This window comes from Rhipicephalus microplus, chromosome X, assembly GCF_043290135.1.
Source record: "Rhipicephalus microplus isolate Deutch F79 chromosome X, USDA_Rmic, whole genome shotgun sequence".
Taxonomy (NCBI): Eukaryota; Metazoa; Arthropoda; class Arachnida; order Ixodida; family Ixodidae; genus Rhipicephalus; species Rhipicephalus microplus.
The window spans coordinates 497199636-497223469 of record NC_134710.1 but is presented as its reverse complement, the minus strand read 5'-3'; positions in this window follow the sequence as shown (position 1 = coordinate 497223469).

Below are 23834 nucleotides of genomic sequence, written 5' to 3'. Positions count from 1 at the left end.
TGCTTATTCGTAACAAGTGTCGGATCAGTTGTGGAATTAATGTCGTTGCCTTGATGTGAACTGTGGTGATCAAGTTTTGGCATTTTACTTGTTTTCTGGTCAAGCATTGTTGTATTTATTGAAACTTTATAAGCTTATATGGGACAAGTGTCCGATCAGTTGTGGAACCAGCGTAGTTGCCTTAATGCGAACTGTTACGGCCTAGGTTTGGCGTTTTACTTGTTTCCTGGTCAAGCATTGCTGTATTTATTGAAAGTTTATATGCTTATCATCGACAAGTGTCGGATCAGTTGTAAAACCAATGTCGATTCCTTAATGTGAACTGTGATGGCCTAGTTTTGGCACTTTTATTGTGTTTCCTGGTCAAGCATTGCTGTATTTATTGAAACTTTATATGCATATCTGTTACAAGTGTCGGATCAGTTGTGTAACAAAAGTCGTTGCCTTAATGCGAACTGTGACAACCTAGTTTTGGCATTTTACTTGTTTCCTGGTCAAGCATTGCTTTTTAATGAAACTTCATACGTTTATGTGTGACAAGTGTCGGATCAGATGGAACCAATGTCGTTGCCTTGATGTCAACTGTGATGGCCTAGTTTTGGCATTTTACTTGTGTTTCCTGGTCAAGCATTGCTGTATTTATTGAAACATTATATGCTTATCTGTGACAAGTGTCGGATCAGTTGTGGGACCAATGTTGTTACCTTGATGCGAACTGTGATGGCCTAGTTTTGTAATTTTACTTGTTTCCTGGTTAAGCATTGTTGTATTTATTAAAACTTTATATGGTTATCTGTGACAAGTGTCCGATCAAATGTGGAACCAATGTCGTTGCCTTGATGTCACATGTGATGGCATAGTTCTGAAATTTTACTTGTTTCCTGGTCAAGAAATGCGGTATTTACTTAAAATTTATATGCTTATCTGTGACACGTGTCGGATCAGTTGTGGAACCAATGTAGTTGCCTTGATGTAAACTGTCATGACGTAGTTTTGGCATTTAACTTGTTTCCTGGTGAAGCATCGTTGTAAATACTGAAATATATATATATGCTTATCTGTGACAATTGTCGGATCAGTTTTGGAACCAATGTTGATATCTCAATGCGAACTGTGATAACCTATTTTTGGCATTTTTTGTGTTTCCTGGTCCAGCATTGCTGTATTCCTTGAAAGTTTATATGCTTATCTGTGACAAGTGTCGGATCAGTTGTAGAATCAATGTCGTCGCCTTGATGTGAACCGTGATAACCTAGCATTGGCATTTTACTTGTTACCTTGTCAGGCATTGTTGTATTTATTGAAACTTTATATGCTTATCTCTGACAAGTGTCGGATCAGTTGTTGAACCAGCGTAGTTGCCTTATAGCGAACTGTTACGGCCTAGGTTTGGCATTTTACTTGTTTCCTGGTCGAGCATTGCTGTATTTATTGAAGGTTTACATGCTTATCTGTGACAAGTGTCGGATCAGTGGTGGAACTAATGTCGTTGCCTTGTTGTCAACTGTGATGGCCTAGTTTTGGAATTTTACTTGTTTTCTGGTCAAGCATTGCTATAGTTATTGAATTTTTGTATGCTTCCTTGTGACAAGTGTCGGCTAAGTTGTGGAACCAATGTTCTAAACCTTAATGCGAACTGTGATGACCTAGTTTTGGCATTTTACTTGTTTCCTGGTCAAGCATGGTTGTATTTATTAAAACTTTATATGTTTATCTGTGACAAGTGTCGGATCAGTTGTGGAACCAATGTCGTTGCCCTGATGGGAACTGCGATGGTCTAGTTTTGGAATTTCACTTGTTTCCTGGTCAAGCGTTGTTTTCATTATTGAAACTTTATATGCTTATCTTTGACAAGTGTCGGAGCAGTTGTGGAACCAACGTAGTTGGTTTAATGCGAACTGTGATGGCCTAGTTTGGCCGTTTACTTGTGTTTCTAGGTCAAGCATTGCTGTATTTATAGAAACTTTATATGCTGATGCGTAACAAGTGCCGGGTCATTTGTGGAACCAATGACGTGTCTTTAAATTGAACTGTGATGACCTAGTTTTGGCATCTTACTTGCGTTTTCTGGTCAAGCATTGCTGTATTTATTGAAACTTTATATGCTTATCTGCGACAAGTGTCGGATCAGTTGTAAAACCAATGTCGATTCCTTAATGTGAACTGTGATGGCCTAGTTGTGGCATTTTACTTGTTTTCTGGTCAAGCATGGTTGTATTTATTAAAACTTTATATGTTTATCTGTGACAAGTGTCGGATCAGTTGTGGAACCAATGTTGTTATCTTAATACGAACTGTGATGGTCTAGTTTTGGCATTTTACTTGTGTTTCCTGGTCAAGCATTGCTGCATTTATTGAAGCTTTATATGCTTATATGTGACAAGTGTCGGATCAGTTGTGGAACCAAATTTGTTCCCTTGATGTGAACTGTGATGACCTAGTTTTGGCATTTTACTTGTTTCCTGGTTAAGCATTGTTCTATTTATTGAAACTTTATATGCTTATCTGTGACAAGTGTCAGGGCAGTTGTGCAACCAACGTAGTTGGTTTAATGCGAACTGTGATGGCCTAGTTTTGGAATTTTACCTGTTTTCTGGTCAAGCACTGCTGTATTTTGTGAAACTTTATATGCTTATCTGTGACAAGTGTCGGATCAGTTGTGCAACTAAATTCATTGCCTTGATGTGAACTGTGATGATCTAGTTTTGGCATTTTACTTGTTTTCTGATCAAGCATTGTTGTTTTTTTTTGAAACTTTATATGCTTATCGGTGACAAGTGTCGGATCAGATGGAACCAATGTCGTTGCCTTGATGTCAACTGTGATGGCCTAGTTTTGGCATTTTACTTGTGTTTCCTGGTCAAGCATTTCTGTATTTATTGAAACATTATATGCTTATCTGTGACAAGTGTCGGTTCAGTTGTGGGACCAATGTTGTTACCTTAATGCGAACTATGATGACCTAGTTTTGGAATTTTACTTGTTTCCTGGTGAAGCATTGTTGTATTTATTGAAACTTTATATGGTTATCTGTGACAAGTGTCGGATCAAATGTGGAACCAATGTCGTTGCCTTGATGTCACAAGTGATGGCATAGTTCTGAAATTTTACTTGTTTCCTGGTCAAGAAATGCGGTATTTACTTAAACTTTATATGCTTATCTGTGACCCGTGTCGGATCAGTTGCGGAACCAATGTAGTTGCCTTGATGTAAACTGTCATGACGTAGTTTTGGCATTTACTTGTTTCCTGGTGAAGCATCGTTGTAACTATTGAAATATATATATGCTTATCTGTGACAAGTGTCGGATCAGTTTTGGAACCAATGTTGATATCTCAATGCGAACTGTGATAACCTAGTTTTGGCATTTTACTTGTTTTCTGGTCAAGCATTGTTGTATTTATTGAAAATTCATATGCTCATTTGTGACAATTGTCGGATGAGTTGTGGAACCATTGTATTTGCCCTAACGCAAACTGTGACGGCCTATTTTTGGCATTTTTTTGTGTTTCCTGGTCCAGCATTGCTGTATTCCTTGAAAGTTTATATGCTTATCTGTGACAAGTGTCGGATCAGTTGTGGAATCAATGTCGTCGCCTCGATGTGAACCGTGATAACCTAGCATTGGAATTTTACTTCTTTCCTTGTCAGGCATTGTTGTATTTATTGAAACTTTATATGCTTATCTCTGACAAGTGTCGGATCTGTTGTTAAACCAGCGTAGTTGCCTTATAGCGAACTGTTACGGCCTAGGTTTGGCATTTTACTTGTTTCCTGGTCGAGCATTGCTGTATTTATTGAAGGTTTATATGCTTATCTGTGACAAGTGTCGGATCAGTTGTGCAACTAAAGTCAATGCCTTGATGTGAACTGTGATGACCTAGTTTTGGCATTTTACTTGTTTTCTGGTCAAGCATTGTTGTATTTATTGAAACTTTATATGCTTATCGGTGACAAGTGTCGGATCAGTTGTGGAACCAATGTCGTTGCCTTGATGTCAACTGTGAGGGCCTAGTTTTGGCATTTTACTTGTGTTTCCTGGTCAAGCAATGCTGTATTTTTGGAAACTTTATATGCTTATCTGTGACAAGTGTCGGATCAATTGTGGAACCAATGTCGCGTCCCCAATGTGAACTGGTATGGCCTAGTTTTGGCATTTTACTTGTGTTTCCTGGTCAAGCATTGCTGTATTTATTGAAACATTATATGCTTATCTGTGACAAGTGTCGGATCAGTTGTGGGACCATTGTTGTTACCTTAATGCGAACTGTGATGACCTAGTTTTGGAATTTTACTTGTTTCCTGATGAAGCATTGTTGTATTTATTGAAACTTTATATTCTTATATGTGACAAGTGTCCGATCAGCTGTGGAACCAGCGTAGTTGCCTTAATGCGAATTGTTACGGCCTAGGTTTGGCATTTTACTTGTTTCCTGGTCAAGTATTGCTGTATTTATTGAAAATTTTTATGCTTATCTGCGACAAGTGTCGGATCAGTTGTAAAACCAATGTCGATTCCTTAATGTGAACTGTGATGGCCTAGTTTTGGCACTTTTATTGTGTTTCCTAGTCAAGATGCTGTATTTATTGAAACTTTATATGCATATCTGTGACAAGTGTCGGATCAGTTGTGTAACTAAAGTCATTGCCTTATTGTGAACTGTGACAACCTAGTTTTGGCATTTTACTTGTTTCCTTGTCAAGCATTGCTTTTTATTGAAACTTTATACGTTTATGTGTGACAAGTGTCGGATCACATGGAACCAATGTCGTTGCCTTGATGTCAACTGTGATGGCCTAGTTTCGGCATTTTACTTGTGTTTCCTGGTCAAGCATTGCTGTATTTATTGAAACATTATATGCTTATCTGTGACAAGTGTCGGATGATTTGTGGAACCAACGTATTTGCCCTAATGCGAACTGTGACGGCCTATATTTGGCATTTTCTTTGTGTTTCTTGGTCAAGCATTGCTGTATTCTTTGAAAGTTTATATGCTTATCTGTGACAAATGTCGGATCAGTTTTGGAATCAATGTCGTTGCCCTTATGTGAAGTGTGATAACCTAGTATTGTCATTTTACTTGTTTCCTGGTCAGGCATTGTTGTATTTATTGAAACTTTATATGCTTATCTCTGACAAGTGTCGGATCAGTTGAGGAACCAATGTCAATTGCTTAATGTGAACTGTGATGGCCTAGTTTTGGCACTTTTATTGTGTTTCCTGGTGAAGCATTGCTGTATTTATTGAAACTTTATATTCTTTCCTGTGAGAAGTGTTGGATCTGTTTTGAAATTTTACTTGTTTTCTTGTCAAGCATTGCTGTATTTATTGAAACTTTATATGCTTCTCTGTGACAGGTGTTGGATGAGTTGTGGAACCAATGTCGTGGCCCTGATTGGAACTGCGATGGTCTAGTTTTCGAATTTCTCTTGTTTCCTGGTCAAGCATTGTTTTATTTATTGAAACTTTATATGGTTATCTTTGACAAGTGTCCGATCAGTTGTGGAACCAGCGTAGTTGCCTTAATGCGAACTGTTACGGCCTAGGTTTGGCGTTTTACTTGTTTCCTGGTCAAGCATTGCTGTATTTATTGAAAGTTTATATGCTTATCATCGACAAGTGTCGGATCAGTTGTAAAACTAATGTCGATTCCTTAATGTGAACTGTGATGGCCTAGTTTTGGCACTTTTATTGTGTTTCCTGGTCAAGCATTGCTGTATTTATTGAAACTTTATATGCATATCTGTTACAAGTGTCGGATCAGTTGTGTAACAAAAGTCGTTGCCTTAATGCGAACTGTGACAACCTAGTTTTGGCATTTTACTTGTTTCCTGGTCAAGCATTGCTTTTTAATGAAACTTCATACGTTTATGTGTGACAAGTGTCGGATCAGATGGAACCAATGTCGTTGCCTTGATGTCAACTGTGATGGCCTAGTTTTGGCATTTTACTTGTGTTTCCTGGTCAAGCATTGCTGTATTTATTGAAACATTATATGCTTATCTGTGACAAGTGTCGGATCAGTTGTGGGACCAATGTTGTTACCTTGATGCGAACTGTGATGGCCTAGTTTTGTAATTTTACTTGTTTCCTGGTTAAGCATTGTTGTATTTATTAAAACTTTATATGGTTATCTGTGACAAGTGTCGGATCAAATGTGGAACCAATGTCGTTGCCTTGATGTCACATGTGATGGCATAGTTCTGAAATTTTACTTGTTTCCTGGTCAAGAAATGCGGTATTTACTTAAAATTTATATGCTTATCTGTGACACGTGTCGGATCAGTTGTGGAACCAATGTAGTTGCCTTGATGTAAACTGTCATGACGTAGTTTTGGCATTTAACTTGTTTCCTGGTGAAGCATCGTTGTAAATACTGAAATATATATATATGCTTATCTGTGACAATTGTCGGATCAGTTTTGGAACCAATGTTGTTATCTCAATGCGAACTGTGATAACCTATTTTTGGCATTTTTTGTGTTTCCTGGTCCAGCATTGCTGTATTCCTTGAAAGTTTATATGCTTATCTGTGACAAGTGTCGGATCAGTTGTAGAATCAATGTCGTCGCCTTGATGTGAACCGTGATAACCTAGCATTGGCATTTTACTTGTTACCTTGTCAGGCATTGTTGTATTTATTGAAACTTTATATGCTTATCTCTGACAAGTGTCGGATCAGTTGTTGAACCAGCGTAGTTGCCTTATAGCGAACTGTTACGGCCTAGGTTTGGCATTTTACTTGTTTCCTGGTCGAGCATTGCTGTATTTATTGAAGGTTTACATGCTTATCTGTGACAAGTGTCGGATCAGTGGTGGAACTAATGTCGTTGCCTTGTTGTCAACTGTGATGGCCTAGTTTTGGAATTTTACTTGTTTTCTGGTCAAGCATTGCTGTAGTTATTGAATTTTTGTATGCTTCCTTGTGACAAGTGTCGGATAAGTTGTGGAACCAATGTTCTAAACCTTAATGCGAACTGTGATGACCTAGTTTTGGCATTTTACTTGTTTCCTGGTCAAGCATGGTTGTATTTATTAAAACTTTATATGTTTATCTGTGACAAGTGTCGGATCAGTTGTGGAACCAATGTCGTTGCCCTGATGGGAACTGCGATGGTCTAGTTTTGGAATTTCACTTGTTTCCTGGTCAAGCGTTGTTTTCATTATTGAAACTTTATATGCTTATCTTTGACAAGTGTCGGAGCAGTTGTGGAACCAACGTAGTTGGTTTAATGCGAACTGTGATGGCCTAGTTTTGGCCGTTTACTTGTGTTTCTAGGTCAAGCATTGCTGTATTTATAGAAACTTTATATGCTGATGCGTAACAAGTGCCGGGTCATTTGTGGAACCAATGACGTGTCCTTAAATTGAACTGTGATGACCTAGTTTTGGCATCTTACTTGCGTTTTCTGGTCAAGCATTGCTGTATTTATTGAAACTTTATATGCTTATCTGCGACAAGTGTCGGATCAGTTGTAAAACCAATGTCGATTCCCTAATGTGAACTGTGATGGCCTAGTTGTGGCATTTTACTTGTTTTCTGGTCAAGCATGGTTGTATTTATTAAAACTTTATATGTTTATCTGTGACAAGTGTCGGATCAGTTGTGGAACCAATGTTGTTATCTTAATACGAATTGTGATGGTCTAGTTTTGGCATTTTACTTGTGTTTCCTGGTCAAGCATTGCTGCATTTATTGAAGCTTTATATGCTTATATGTGACAAGTGTCGGATCAGTTGTGGAACCAAATTTGTTCCCTTGATGTGAACTGTGATGACCTAATTTTGGCAATTGCCGCACCAAATTCTTTTCAGCAGCCTTCTTACCGAAAACAGCCGCCGATTGGAACCACCTTCCCTCTTCCGTTGTAACAATAACAGACCCTTTGTTATTCAAGACTGCAATTTCTCAGCAATGCTTGTAACTATACGCAGTTTCTATTATCTATCTTTGTCTTGTATGTGCTTGAATTCTTATACATTTTTAGTTGACTTATGTTGCCTTCCCGATTTGCGCATCTGACACTTGTTTCTTTATTTTGTCTTTTTTTGTGTGTTATAAATGTTGTACCCACCCCCTCTGTAATGCCCTACGGGCCCTGAGGGTATTCTAATAAATAAATAAATAAATAAATAAATAAATAAATAAATAAATAATTTACTTGTTTCCAGGTTAAGCATTGCTGTATTTATAGAAACTTTACATGCTTATCTATGACAAGTGTCGGATCAAATGTGCAACTAAAGTATTTGCCGTGATGTGAACTGTGATGACCTAGTTTTGGCATTTTACTTGTTTCCTAGTTAAGCATTGTTCTATTTATTGAAACTTTATATGCTTATCTGTGACAAGTGTCGGAGCAGTTGTGCAACCAACGTAGTTGGTTTAATGCGAACTGTGATGGCCTAGTTTTGGCATTTTACTTGTGTTTCCTGGTCAAGCAATGCTGTATTTTTGGAAACTTTATATGCTTATCTGTGACAAGTGTCGGATCAATTGTGGAACCAATGTCGCGTCCCCAATGTGAACTGGCATGGCCTAGTTTTGGCATTTTACTTGTGTTTCCTGGTCAAGCATTGCTGTATTTATTGAAACATTATATGCTTATCTGTGACAAGTGTCGGATCAGTTGTTGAACCAGCGTAGTTGCCTTATAGCGAACTGTTACGGCCTAGGTTTGGCATTTTACTTGTTTCCTGGTCGAGCATTGCTGTATTTATTGAAGGTTTACATGCTTATCTGTGACAAGTGTCGGATCAGTGGTGGAACTAATGTCGTTGCCTTGTTGTCAACTGTGATGGCCTAGTTTTGGAATTTTACTTGTTTTCTGGTCAAGCATTGCTGTAGTTATTGAATTTTTGTATGCTTCCTTGTGACAAGTGTCGGATAAGTTGTGGAACCAATGTTCTAAACCTTAATGCGAACTGCGATGACCTAGTTTTGGCATTTTACTTGTTTCCTGGTCAAGCATGGTTGTATTTATTAAAACTTTATATGTTTATCTGTGACAAGTGTCGGATCAGTTGTGGAACCAATGTCGTTGCCCTGATGGGAACTGCGATGGTCTAGTTTTGGAATTTCACTTGTTTCCTGGTCAAGCGTTGTTTTCATTATTGAAACTTTATATGCTTATCTTTGACAAGTGTCGGAGCAGTTGTGGAACCAACGTAGTTGGTTTATAGCGAACTGTGATGGCCTAGTTTTGGCCGTTTACTTGTGTTTCTAGGTCAAGCATTGCTGTATTTATAGAAACTTTATATGCTGATGCGTAACAAGTGCCGGGTCATTTGTGGAACCAATGACGTGTCCTTAAATTGAACTGTGATGACCTAGTTTTGGCATCTTACTTGCGTTTTCTGGTCAAGCATTGCTGTATTTATTGAAACTTTATATGCTTATCTGCGACAAGTGTCGGATCAGTTGTAAAACCAATGTCGATTCCCTAATGTGAACTGTGATGGCCTAGTTGTGGCATTTTACTTGTTTTCTGGTCAAGCATGGTTGTATTTATTAAAACTTTATATGTTTATCTGTGACAAGTGTCGGATCAGTTGTGGAACCAATGTTGTTATCTTAATACGAACTGTGATGGTCTAGTTTTGGCATTTTACTTGTGTTTCCTGGTCAAGCATTGCTGCATTTATTGAAGCTTTATATGCTTATATGTGACAAGTGTCGGATCAGTTGTGGAACCAAATTTGTTCCCTTGATGTGAACTGTGATGACCTAATTTTGGCAATTGCCGCACCAAATTCTTTTCAGCAGCCTTCTTACCGAAAACAGCCGCCGATTGGAACCACCTTCCCTCTTCCGTTGTAACAATAACAGACCCTTTGTTATTCAAGACTGCAATTTCTCAGCAATGCTTGTAACTATACGCAGTTTCTATTATCTATCTTTGTCTTGTATGTGCTTGAATTCTTATACATTTTTAGTTGACTTATGTTGCCTTCCCGATTTGCGCATCTGACACTTGTTTCTTTATTTTGTCTTTTTTTGTGTGTTATAAATGTTGTACCCACCCCCTCTGTAATGCCCTACGGGCCCTGAGGGTATTCTAATAAATAAATAAATAAATAAATAAATAAATAAATAAATAATTTACTTGTTTCCAGGTTAAGCATTGCTGTATTTATAGAAACTTTACATGCTTATCTATGACAAGTGTCGGATCAAATGTGCAACTAAAGTATTTGCCGTGATGTGAACTGTGATGACCTAGTTTTGGCATTTTACTTGTTTCCTAGTTAAGCATTGTTCTATTTATTGAAACTTTATATGCTTATCTGTGACAAGTGTCGGAGCAGTTGTGCAACCAACGTAGTTGGTTTAATGCGAACTGTGATGGCCTAGTTTTGGCATTTTACTTGTGTTTCCTGGTCAAGCAATGCTGTATTTTTGGAAACTTTATATGCTTATCTGTGACAAGTGTCGGATCAATTGTGGAACCAATGTCGCGTCCCCAATGTGAACTGGCATGGCCTAGTTTTGGCATTTTACTTGTGTTTCCTGGTCAAGCATTGCTGTATTTATTGAAACATTATATGCTTATCTGTGACAAGTGTCGGATCAGTTGTGGGACCATTGTTGTTACCTTAATGCGAACTGTGATGACCTAGTTTTGGAATTTTACTTGTTTCCTGATGAAGCATTGTTGTATTTATTGAAACTTTATATTCTTATATGTGACAAGTGTCCGATCAGCTGTGGAACCAGCGTAGTTGCCTTAATGCGAATTGTTACGGCCTAGGTTTGGCATTTTACTTGTTTCCTGGTCAAGTATTGCTGTATTTATTGAAAAATTATATGCTTATCTGCGACAAGTGTCGGATCAGTTGTAAAACCAATGTCGATTCCTTAATGTGAACTGTGATGGCCTAGTTTTGGCACTTTTATTGTGTTTCCTAGTCAAGATGCTGTATTTATTGAAACTTTATATGCATATCTGTGACAAGTGTCGGATCAGTTGTGTAACTAAAGTCATTGCCTTATTGTGAACTGTGACAACCTAGTTTTGGCATTTTACTTGTTTCCTGGTCAAGCATTGCTTTTTATTGAAACTTTATACGTTTATGTGTGACAAGTGTCGGATCACATGGAACCAATGTCGTTGCCTTGATGTCAACTGTGATGGCCTAGTTTCGGCATTTTACTTGTGTTTCCTGGTCAAGCAGTGCTGTAGTTTTGGAAACTTTATATGCTTATCTGTGACAAGTGTCGGATCAATTGTGGAACAAATGTCATGTCCCCAATGTGAACTGTGATGGCCTAGTTTTTGCACTTTACTTCTGTTTCCTGGTCAAGCATTGCTGTATTTATTGAAACATTATATGCTTATCTGTGACAAGTGTCGGATGATTTGTGGAACCAACGTATTTGCCCTAATGCGAACTGTGACGGCCTATATTTGGCATTTTCTTTGTGTTTCTTGGTCAAGCATTGCTGTATTCTTTGAAAGTTTATATGCTTATCTGTGACAAATGTCGGATCAGTTTTGGAATCAATGTCGTTGCCCTTATGTGAAGTGTGATAACCTAGTATTGTCATTTTACTTGTTTCCTGGTCAGGCATTGTTGTATTTATTGAAACTTTATATGCTTATCTCTGACAAGTGTCGGATCAGTTGTGGAACCAATGTCAATTGCTTAATGTGAACTGTGATGGCCTAGTTTTGGCACTTTTATTGTGTTTCCTGGTGAAGCATTGCTGTATTTATTGAAACTTTATATTCTTTCCTGTGAGAAGTGTTGGATCTGTTTTGAAATTTTACTTGTTTTCTTGTCAAGCATTGCTGTATTTATTGAAACTTTATATGCTTCTCTGTGACAGGTGTTGGATGAGTTGTGGAACCAATGTCGTGGCCCTGATTGGAACTGCGATGGTCTAGTTTTCGAATTTCACTTGTTTCCTGGTCAAGCATTGTTTTATTTATTGAAACTTTATATGGTTATCTTTGACAAGTGTCGGAGCAGTTGTGGAACCAACGTAGTTGGTTTAATGCGAACTGTGATGGCCTAGTTTTGGCCGTTTATTGTGTTTCTTGGTCAAACACTGCTGTTTTTATAGAAACTTTATATGCTTATTCGTAACAAGTGTCGGATCAGTTGTGGAATTAATGTCGTTGCCTTGATGTGAACTGTGGTGATCAAGTTTTGGCATTTTACTTGTTTTCTGGTCAAGCATTGTTGTATTTATTGAAACTTTATAAGCTTATATGGGACAAGTGTCCGATCAGTTGTGGAACCAGCGTAGTTGCCTTAATGCGAACTGTTACGGCCAAGGTTTGGCGTTTTACTTGTTTCCTGGTCAAGCATTGCTGTATTTATTGAAAGTTTATATGCTTATCATCGACAAGTGTCGGATCAGTTGTAAAACAATGTCGATTCCTTAATGTGAACTGTGATGGCCTAGTTTTGGCACTTTTATTGTGTTTCCTGGTCAAGCATTGCTGTATTTATTGAAACTTTATATGCATATCTGTTACAAGTGTCGGATCAGTTGTGTAACAAAAGTCGTTGCCTTAATGCGAACTGTGACAACCTAGTTTTGGCATTTTACTTGTTTCCTGGTCAAGCATTGCTTTTTAATGAAACTTCATACGTTTATGTGTGACAAGTGTCGGATCAGATGGAACCAATGTCGTTGCCTTGATGTCAACTGTGATGGCCTAGTTTTGGCATTTTACTTGTGTTTCCTGGTCAAGCATTGCTGTATTTATTGAAACATTATATGCTTATCTGTGACAAGTGTCGGATCAGTTGTGGGACCAATGTTGTTACCTTGATGCGAACTGTGATGGCCTAGTTTTGTAATTTTACTTGTTTCCTGGTTAAGCATTGTTGTATTTATTAAAACTTTATATGGTTATCTGTGACAAGTGTCGGATCAAATGTGGAACCAATGTCGTTGCCTTGATGTCACATGTGATGGCATAGTTCTGAAATTTTACTTGTTTCCTGGTCAAGAAATGCGGTATTTACTTAAAATTTATATGCTTATCTGTGACACGTGTCGGATCAGTTGTGGAACCAATGTAGTTGCCTTGATGTAAACTGTCATGACGTAGTTTTGGCATTTAACTTGTTTCCTGGTGAAGCATCGTTGTAAATACTGAAATATATATATATGCTTATCTGTGACAATTGTCGGATCAGTTTTGGAACCAATGTTGATATCTCAATGCGAACTGTGATAACCTATTTTTGGCATTTTTTGTGTTTCCTGGTCCAGCATTGCTGTATTCCTTGAAAGTTTATATGCTTATCTGTGACAAGTGTCGGATCAGTTGTAGAATCAATGTCGTCGCCTTGATGTGAACCGTGATAACCTAGCATTGGCATTTTACTTGTTACCTTGTCAGGCATTGTTGTATTTATTGAAACTTTATATGCTTATCTCTGACAAGTGTCGGATCAGTTGTTGAACCAGCGTAGTTGCCTTATAGCGAACTGTTACGGCCTAGGTTTGGCATTTTACTTGTTTCCTGGTCGAGCATTGCTGTATTTATTGAAGGTTTACATGCTTATCTGTGACAAGTGTCGGATCAGTGGTGGAACTAATGTCGTTGCCTTGTTGTCAACTGTGATGGCCTAGTTTTGGAATTTTACTTGTTTTCTGGTCAAGCATTGCTGTAGTTATTGAATTTTTGTATGCTTCCTTGTGACAAGTGTCGGATAAGTTGTGGAACCAATGTTCTAAACCTTAATGCGAACTGTGATGACCTAGTTTTGGCATTTTACTTGTTTCCTGGTCAAGCATGGTTGTATTTATTAAAACTTTATATGTTTATCTGTGACAAGTGTCGGATCAGTTGTGGAACCAATGTCGTTGCCCTGATGGGAACTGCGATGGTCTAGTTTTGGAATTTCACTTGTTTCCTGGTCAAGCGTTGTTTTCATTATTGAAACTTTATATGCTTATCTTTGACAAGTGTCGGAGCAGTTGTGGAACCAACGTAGTTGGTTTAATGCGAACTGTGATGGCCTAGTTTTGGCCGTTTACTTGTGTTTCTAGGTCAAGCATTGCTGTATTTATAGAAACTTTATATGCTGATGCGTAACAAGTGCCGGGTCATTTGTGGAACCAATGACGTGTCTTTAAATTGAACTGTGATGACCTAGTTTTGGCATCTTACTTGCGTTTTCTGGTCAAGCATTGCTGTATTTATTGAAACTTTATATGCTTATCTGCGACAAGTGTCGGATCAGTTGTAAAACCAATGTCGATTCCCTAATGTGAACTGTGATGGCCTAGTTGTGGCATTTTACTTGTTTTCTGGTCAAGCATGGTTGTATTTATTAAAACTTTATATGTTTATCTGTGACAAGTGTCGGATCAGTTGTGGAACCAATGTTGTTATCTTAATACGAACTGTGATGGTCTAGTTTTGGCATTTTACTTGTGTTTCCTGGTCAAGCATTGCTGCATTTATTGAAGCTTTATATGCTTATATGTGACAAGTGTCGGATCAGTTGTGGAACCAAATTTGTTCCCTTGATGTGAACTGTGATGACCTAATTTTGGCAATTGCCGCACCAAATTCTTTTCAGCAGCCTTCTTACCGAAAACAGCCGCCGATTGAAACCACCTTCCCTCTTCCGTTGTAACAATAACAGACCCTTTGTTATTCAAGACTGCAATTTCTCAGCAATGCTTGTAACTATACGCAGTTTCTATTATCTATCTTTGTCTTGTATGTGCTTGAATTCTTATACATTTTTAGTTGACTTATGTTGCCTTCCCGATTTGCGCATCTGACACTTGTTTCTTTATTTTGTCTTTTTTTGTGTGTTATAAATGTTGTATCCACCCCCTCTGTAATGCCCTACGGGCCCTGAGGGTATTCTAATAAATAAATAAATAAATAATTTACTTGTTTCCAGGTTAAGCATTGCTGTATTTATAGAAACTTTACATGCTTATCTATGACAAGTGTCGGATCAAATGTGCAACTAAAGTATTTGCCGTGATGTGAACTGTGATGACCTAGTTTTGGCATTTTACTTGTGTTTCCTGGTCAAGCAATGCTGTATTTTTGGAAACTTTATATGCTTATCTGTGACAAGTGTCGGATCAATTGTGGAACCAATGTCGCGTCCCCAATGTGAACTGGTATGGCCTAGTTTTGGCATTTTACTTGTGTTTCCTGGTCAAGCATTGCTGTATTTATTGAAACATTATATGCTTATCTGTGACAAGTGTCGGATCTGTTGTGGAACCAATGTTGTTATCTTAATGCGAACTGTGATGGCCTAGTTTTGGCATTTTACTTGTGTTTCCTGGTCAAGCATTGCTGCATTTATTGAAACTTTATATGCTTATATGTGAAAAGTGTCGGATCAGTTGTGGAACCAAATTTGTTCCCTTGATGTGAACTGCGATGACCTAGTTTTGGCAATTTACTTGTTTCAAGGTCAAGCATTGCTGTATTTAATGAAACTTTACATGCTTATCTGCGACAAGTGTCTGATCAAATGTGCAACTAAAGTATTTGCCATGATGTGAATTGTGATGACCTAGTTTTGGAATTTTACTTGTTTCCAGGTCAAGCATTGTTCTATTTATCGAAACTTTATATGCTTAACTGTGACAAGTGTCGGAGCAGTTGTGCAACCAACGTAGTTGGTTTAATGTGAACTGTGATGGCCTAGTTTTGGAACTTTACCTGTGTTCTGGTCAAGCACTGCTGTATTTATTGAAACTTTATATGCTTATCTGTGACAAGTGTCGGATCAGTTGTGCAACTAAAGTCAATGCCTTGATGTGAACTGTGATGACCTAGTTTTGGCATTTTACTTGTTTTCTGGTCAAGCATTGTTGTATTTATTGAAACTTTATATGCTTATCGGTGACAAGTGTCGGATCAGTTGTGGAACCAATGTCGTTGCCTTGATGTCAACTGTGAGGGCCTAGTTTTGGCATTTTACTTGTGTTTCCTGGTCAAGCAATGCTGTATTTTTGGAAACTTTATATGCTTATCTGTGACAAGTGTCGGATCAATTGTGGAACCAATGTCGCGTCCCCAATGTGAACTGGTATGGCCTAGTTTTGGGATTTTACTTGTGTTTCCTGGTCAAGCATTGCTGTATTTATTGAAACATTATATGCTTATCTGTGACAAGTGTCGGATCAGTTGTGGGACCATTGTTGTTACCTTAATGCGAACTGTGATGACCTAGTTTTGGAATTTTACTTGTTTCCTGATGAAGCATTGTTGTATTTATTGAAACTTTATATTCTTATATGTGACAAGTGTCCGATCAGCTGTGGAACCAGCGTAGTTGCCTTAATGCGAATTGTTACGGCCTAGGTTTGGCATTTTACTTGTTTCCTGGTCAAGTATTGCTGTATTTATTGAAAATTTATATGCTTATCTGCGACAAGTGTCGGATCAGTTGTAAAACCAATGTCGATTCCTTAATGTGAACTGTGATGGCCTAGTTTTGGCACTTTTATTGTGTTTCCTAGTCAAGATGCTGTATTTATTGAAACTTTATATGCATATCTGTGACAAGTGTCGGATCAGTTGTGTAACTAAAGTCATTGCCTTATTGTGAACTGTGACAACCTAGTTTTGGCATTTTACTTGTTTCCTTGTCAAGCATTGCTTTTTATTGAAACTTTATACGTTTATGTGTGACAAGTGTCGGATCACATGGAACCAATGTCGTTGCCTTGATGTCAACTGTGATGGCCTAGTTTCGGCATTTTACTTGTGTTTCCTGGTCAAGCAGTGCTGTAGTTTTGGAAACTTTATATGCTTATCTGTGACAAGTGTCGGATCAATTGTGGAACAAATGTCATGTCCCCAATGTGAACTGTGATGGCCTAGTTTTTGCACTTTACTTGTGTTTCCTGGTCAAGCATTGCTGTATTTATTGAAACATTATATGCTTATCTGTGACAAGTGTCGGATGATTTGTGGAACCAACGTATTTGCCCTAATGCGAACTGTGACGGCCTATATTTGGCATTTTCTTTGTGTTTCTTGGTCAAGCATTGCTGTATTCTTTGAAAGTTTATATGCTTATCTGTGACAAATGTCGGATCAGTTTTGGAATCAATGTCGTTGCCCTTATGTGAAGTGTGATAACCTAGTATTGTCATTTTACTTGTTTCCTGGTCAGGCATTGTTGTATTTATTGAAACTTTATATGCTTATCTCTGACAAGTGTCGGATCAGTTGTGGAACCAATGTCAATTGCTTAATGTGAACTGTGATGGCCTAGTTTTGGCACTTTTATTGTGTTTCCTGGTGAAGCATTGCTGTATTTATTGAAACTTTATATTCTTTCCTGTGAGAAGTGTTGGATCTGTTTTGAAATTTTACTTGTTTTCTTGTCAAGCATTGCTGTATTTATTGAAACTTTATATGCTTCTCTGTGACAGGTGTTGGATGAGTTGTGGAACCAATGTCGTGGCCCTGATTGGAACTGCGATGGTCTAGTTTTCGAATTTCTCTTGTTTCCTGGTCAAGCATTGTTTTATTTATTGAAACTTTATATGGTTATCTTTTACAAGTGTCGGAGCAGTTGTGGAACCAACGTAGTTGGTTTAATGCGAACTGTGATGGCCTAGTTTTGGCCGTTTATTGTGTTTCTTGGTCACACACTGCTGTTTTTATAGAAACTTTATATGCTTATTCGTAACAAGTGTCGGATCAGTTGTGGAATTAATGTCGTTGCCTTGATGTGAACTGTGGTGATCAAGTTTTGGCATTTTACTTGTTTTCTGGTCAAGCATTGTTGTATTTATTGAAACTTTATAAGCTTATATGGGACAAGTGTCCGATCAGTTGTGGAACCAGCGTAGTTGCCTTAATGCGAACTGTTACGGCCTAGGTTTGGCGTTTTACTTGTTTCCTGGTCAAGCATTGCTGTATTTATTGAAAGTTTATATGCTTATCATCGACAAGTCTCGGATCAGTTGTAAAACCAATGTCGATTCCTTAATGTGAACTGTGATGGCCTAGTTTTGGCACTTTTATTGTGTTTCCTGGTCAAGCATTGCTGTATTTATTGAAACTTTATATGCATATCTGTTACAAGTGTCGGATCAGTTGTGTAACAAAAGTCGTTGCCTTAATGCGAACTGTGACAACCTAGTTTTGGCATTTTACTTGTTTCCTGGTCAAGCATTGCTTTTTAATGAAACTTCATACGTTTATGTGTGACAAGTGTCGGATCAGATGGAACCAATGTCGTTGCCTTGATGTCAACTGTGATGGCCTAGTTTTGGCATTTTACTTGTGTTTCCTGGTCAAGCATTGCTGTATTTATTGAAACATTATATGCTTATCTGTGACAAGTGTCGGATCAGTTGTGGGACCAATGTTGTTACCTTGATGCGAACTGTGATGGCCTAGTTTTGTAATTTTACTTGTTTCCTGGTTAAGCATTGTTGTATTTATTAAAACTTTATATGGTTATCTGTGACAAGTGTCGGATCAAAAGTGGAACCAATGTCGTTGCCTTGATGTCACATGTGATGGCATAGTTCTGAAATTTTACTTGTTTCCTGGTCAAGAAATGCGGTATTTACTTAAAATTTATATGCTTATCTGTGACACGTGTCGGATCAGTTGTGGAACCAATGTAGTTGCCTTGATGTAAACTGTCATGACGTAGTTTTGGCATTTAACTTGTTTCCTGGTGAAGCATCGTTGTAAATACTGAAATATATATATATGCTTATCTGTGACAATTGTCGGATCAGTTTTGGAACCAATGTTGATATCTCAATGCGAACTGTGATAACCTATTTTTGGCATTTTTTGTGTTTCCTGGTCCAGCATTGCTGTATTCCTTGAAAGTTTATATGCTTATCTGTGACAAGTGTCGGATCAGTTGTAGAATCAATGTCGTCGCCTTGATGTGAACCGTGATAACCTAGCATTGGCATTTTACTTGTTACCTTGTCAGGCATTGTTGTATTTATTGAAACTTTATATGCTTATCTCTGACAAGTGTCGGATCAGTTGTTGAACCAGCGTAGTTGCCTTATAGCGAACTGTTACGGCCTAGGTTTGGCATTTTACTTGTTTCCTGGTCGAGCATTGCTGTATTTATTGAAGGTTTACATGCTTATCTGTGACAAGTGTCGGATCAGTGGTGGAACTAATGTCGTTGCCTTGTTGTCAACTGTGATGGCCTAGTTTTGGAATTTTACTTGTTTTCTGGTCAAGCATTGCTGTAGTTATTGAATTTTTGTATGCTTCCTTGTGACAAGTGTCGGATAAGTTGTGGAACCAATGTTCTAAACCTTAATGCGAACTGTGATGACCTAGTTTTGGCATTTTACTTGTTTCCTGGTCAAGCATGGTTGTATTTATTAAAACTTTATATGTTTATCTGTGACAAGTGTCGGATCAGTTGTGGAACCAATGTCGTTGCCCTGATGGGAACTGCGATGGTCTAGTTTTGGAATTTCACTTGTTTCCTGGTCAAGCGTTGTTTTCATTATTGAAACTTTATATGCTTATCTTTGACAAGTGTCGGAGCAGTTGTGGAACCAACGTAGTTGGTTTAATGCGAACTGTGATGGCCTAGTTTTGGCCGTTTACTTGTGTTTCTAGGTCAAGCATTGCTGTATTTATAGAAACTTTATATGCTGATGCGTAACAAGTGCCGGGTCATTTGTGGAACCAATGACGTATCTTTAAATTGAACTGTGATGACCTAGTTTTGGCATCTTACTTGCGTTTTCTGGTCAAGCATTGCTGTATTTATTGAAACTTTATATGCTTATCTGCGACAAGTGTCGGATCAGTTGTAAAACCAATGTCGATTCCCTAATGTGAACTGTGATGGCCTAGTTGTGGCATTTTACTTGTTTTCTGGTCAAGCATGGTTGTATTTATTAAAACTTTATATGTTTATCTGTGACAAGTGTCGGATCAGTTGTGGAACCAATGTTGTTATCTTAATACGAACTGTGATGGTCTAGTTTTGGCATTTTACTTGTGTTTCCTGGTCAAGCATTGCTGCATTTATTGAAGCTTTATATGCTTATATGTGACAAGTGTCGGATCAGTTGTGTAACAAAAGTCGTTGCCTTAATGCGAACTGTGACAACCTAGTTTTGGCATTTTACTTGTTTCCTGGTCAAGCATTGCTTTTTAATGAAACTTCATACGTTTATGTGTGACAAGTGTCGGATCAGATGGAACCAATGTCGTTGCCTTGATGTCAACTGTGATGGCCTAGTTTTGGCATTTTACTTGTGTTTCCTGGTCAAGCATTGCTGTATTTATTGAAACATTATATGCTTATCTGTGACAAGTGTCGGATCAGTTGTGGGACCAATGTTGTTACCTTGATGCGAACTGTGATGGCCTAGTTTTGTAATTTTACTTGTTTCCTGGTTAAGCATTGTTGTATTTATTAAAACTTTATATGGTTATCTGTGACAAGTGTCGGATCAAATGTGGAACCAATGTCGTTGCCTTGATGTCACATGTGATGGCATAGTTCTGAAATTTTACTTGTTTCCTGGTCAAGAAATGCGGTATTTACTTAAAATTTATATGCTTATCTGTGACACGTGTCGGATCAGTTGTGGAACCAATGTAGTTGCCTTGATGTAAACTGTCATGACGTAGTTTTGGCATTTAACTTGTTTCCTGGTGAAGCATCGTTGTAAATACTGAAATATATATATATGCTTATCTGTGACAATTGTCGGATCAGTTTTGGAACCAATGTTGATATCTCAATGCGAACTGTGATAACCTATTTTTGGCATTTTTTGTGTTTCCTGGTCCAGCATTGCTGTATTCCTTGAAAGTTTATATGCTTATCTGTGACAAGTGTCGGATCAGTTGTAGAATCAATGTCGTCGCCTTGATGTGAACCGTGATAACCTAGCATTGGCATTTTACTTGTTACCTTGTCAGGCATTGTTGTATTTATTGAAACTTTATATGCTTATCTCTGACAAGTGTCGGATCAGTTGTTGAACCAGCGTAGTTGCCTTATAGCGAACTGTTACGGCCTAGGTTTGGCATTTTACTTGTTTCCTGGTCGAGCATTGCTGTATTTATTGAAGGTTTACATGCTTATCTGTGACAAGTGTCGGATCAGTGGTGGAACTAATGTCGTTGCCTTGTTGTCAACTGTGATGGCCTAGTTTTGGAATTTTACTTGTTTTCTGGTCAAGCATTGCTGTAGTTATTGAATTTTTGTATGCTTCCTTGTGACAAGTGTCGGATAAGTTGTGGAACCAATGTTCTAAACCTTAATGCGAACTGTGATGACCTAGTTTTGGCATTTTACTTGTTTCCTGGTCAAGCATGGTTGTATTTATTAAAACTTTATATGTTTATCTGTGACAAGTGTCGGATCAGTTGTGGAACCAATGTCGTTGCCCTGATGGGAACTGCGATGGTCTAGTTTTGGAATTTCACTTGTTTCCTGGTCAAGCGTTGTTTTCATTATTGAAACTTTATATGCTTATCTTTGACAAGTGTCGGAGCAGTTGTGGAACCAACGTAGTTGGTTTAATGCGAACTGTGATGGCCTAGTTTTGGCCGTTTACTTGTGTTTCTAGGTCAAGCATTGCTGTATTTATAGAAACTTTATATGCTGATGCGTAACAAGTGCCGGGTCATTTGTGGAACCAATGACGTATCTTTAAATTGAACTGTGATGACCTAGTTTTGGCATCTTACTTGCGTTTTCTGGTCAAGCATTGCTGTATTTATTGAAACATTATATGCTTATCTGTGACAAGTGTCGGATCAGTTGTGGGACCAATGTTGTTACCTTGATGCGAACTGTGATGGCCTAGTTTTGTAATTTTACTTGTTTCCTGGTTAAGCATTGTTGTATTTATTAAAACTTTATATGGTTATCTGTGACAAGTGTCGGATCAAATGTGGAACCAATGTCGTTGCCTTGATGTCACATGTGATGGCATAGTTCTGAAATTTTACTTGTTTCCTGGTCAAGAAATGCGGTATTTACTTAAAATTTATATGCTTATCTGTGACACGTGTCGGATCAGTTGTGGAACCAATGTAGTTGCCTTGATGTAAACTGTCATGACGTAGTTTTGGCATTTAACTTGTTTCCTGGTGAAGCATCGTTGTAAATACTGAAATATATATATATGCTTATCTGTGACAATTGTCGGATCAGTTTTGGAACCAATGTTGATATCTCAATGCGAACTGTGATAACCTATTTTTGGCATTTTTTGTGTTTCCTGGTCCAGCATTGCTGTATTCCTTGAAAGTTTATATGCTTATCTGTGACAAGTGTCGGATCAGTTGTAGAATCAATGTCGTCGCCTTGATGTGAACCGTGATAACCTAGCATTGGCATTTTACTTGTTACCTTGTCAGGCATTGTTGTATTTATTGAAACTTTATATGCTTATCTCTGACAAGTGTCGGATCAGTTGTTGAACCAGCGTAGTTGCCTTATAGCGAACTGTTACGGCCTAGGTTTGGCATTTTACTTGTTTCCTGGTCGAGCATTGCTGTATTTATTGAAGGTTTACATGCTTATCTGTGACAAGTGTCGGATCAGTGGTGGAACTAATGTCGTTGCCTTGTTGTCAACTGTGATGGCCTAGTTTTGGAATTTTACTTGTTTTCTGGTCAAGCATTGCTGTAGTTATTGAATTTTTGTATGCTTCCTTGTGACAAGTGTCGGATAAGTTGTGGAACCAATGTTCTAAACCTTAATGCGAACTGTGATGACCTAGTTTTGGCATTTTACTTGTTTCCTGGTCAAGCATGGTTGTATTTATTAAAACTTTATATGTTTATCTGTGACAAGTGTCGGATCAGTTGTGGAACCAATGTCGTTGCCCTGATGGGAACTGCGATGGTCTAGTTTTGGAATTTCACTTGTTTCCTGGTCAAGCGTTGTTTTCATTATTGAAACTTTATATGCTTATCTTTGACAAGTGTCGGAGCAGTTGTGGAACCAACGTAGTTGGTTTAATGCGAACTGTGATGGCCTAGTTTTGGCCGTTTACTTGTGTTTCTAGGTCAAGCATTGCTGTATTTATAGAAACTTTATATGCTGATGCGTAACAAGTGCCGGGTCATTTGTGGAACCAATGACGTGTCTTTAAATTGAACTGTGATGACCTAGTTTTGGCATCTTACTTGCGTTTTCTGGTCAAGCATTGCTGTATTTATTGAAACTTTATATGCTTATCTGCGACAAGTGTCGGATCAGTTGTAAAACCAATGTCGATTCCCTAATGTGAACTGTGATGGCCTAGTTGTGGCATTTTACTTGTTTTCTGGTCAAGCATGGTTGTATTTATTAAAACTTTATATGTTTATCTGTGACAAGTGTCGGATCAGTTGTGGAACCAATGTTGTTATCTTAATACGAACTGTGATGGTCTAGTTTTGGCATTTTACTTGTGTTTCCTGGTCAAGCATTGCTGCATTTATTGAAGCTTTATATGCTTATATGTGACAAGTGTCGGATCAGTTGTGGAACCAAATTTGTTCCCTTGATGTGAACTGTGATGACCTAATTTTGGCAATTGCCGCACCAAATTCTTTTCAGCAGCCTTCTTACCGAAAACAGCCGCCGATTGAAACCACCTTCCCTCTTCCGTTGTAACAATAACAGACCCTTTGTTATTCAAGACTGCAATTTCTCAGCAATGCTTGTAACTATACGCAGTTTCTATTATCTATCTTTGTCTTGTATGTGCTTGAATTCTTATACATTTTTAGTTGACTTATGTTGCCTTCCCGATTTGCGCATCTGACACTTGTTTCTTTATTTTGTCTTTTTTTGTGTGTTATAAATGTTGTATCCACCCCCTCTGTAATGCCCTACGGGCCCTGAGGGTATTCTAATA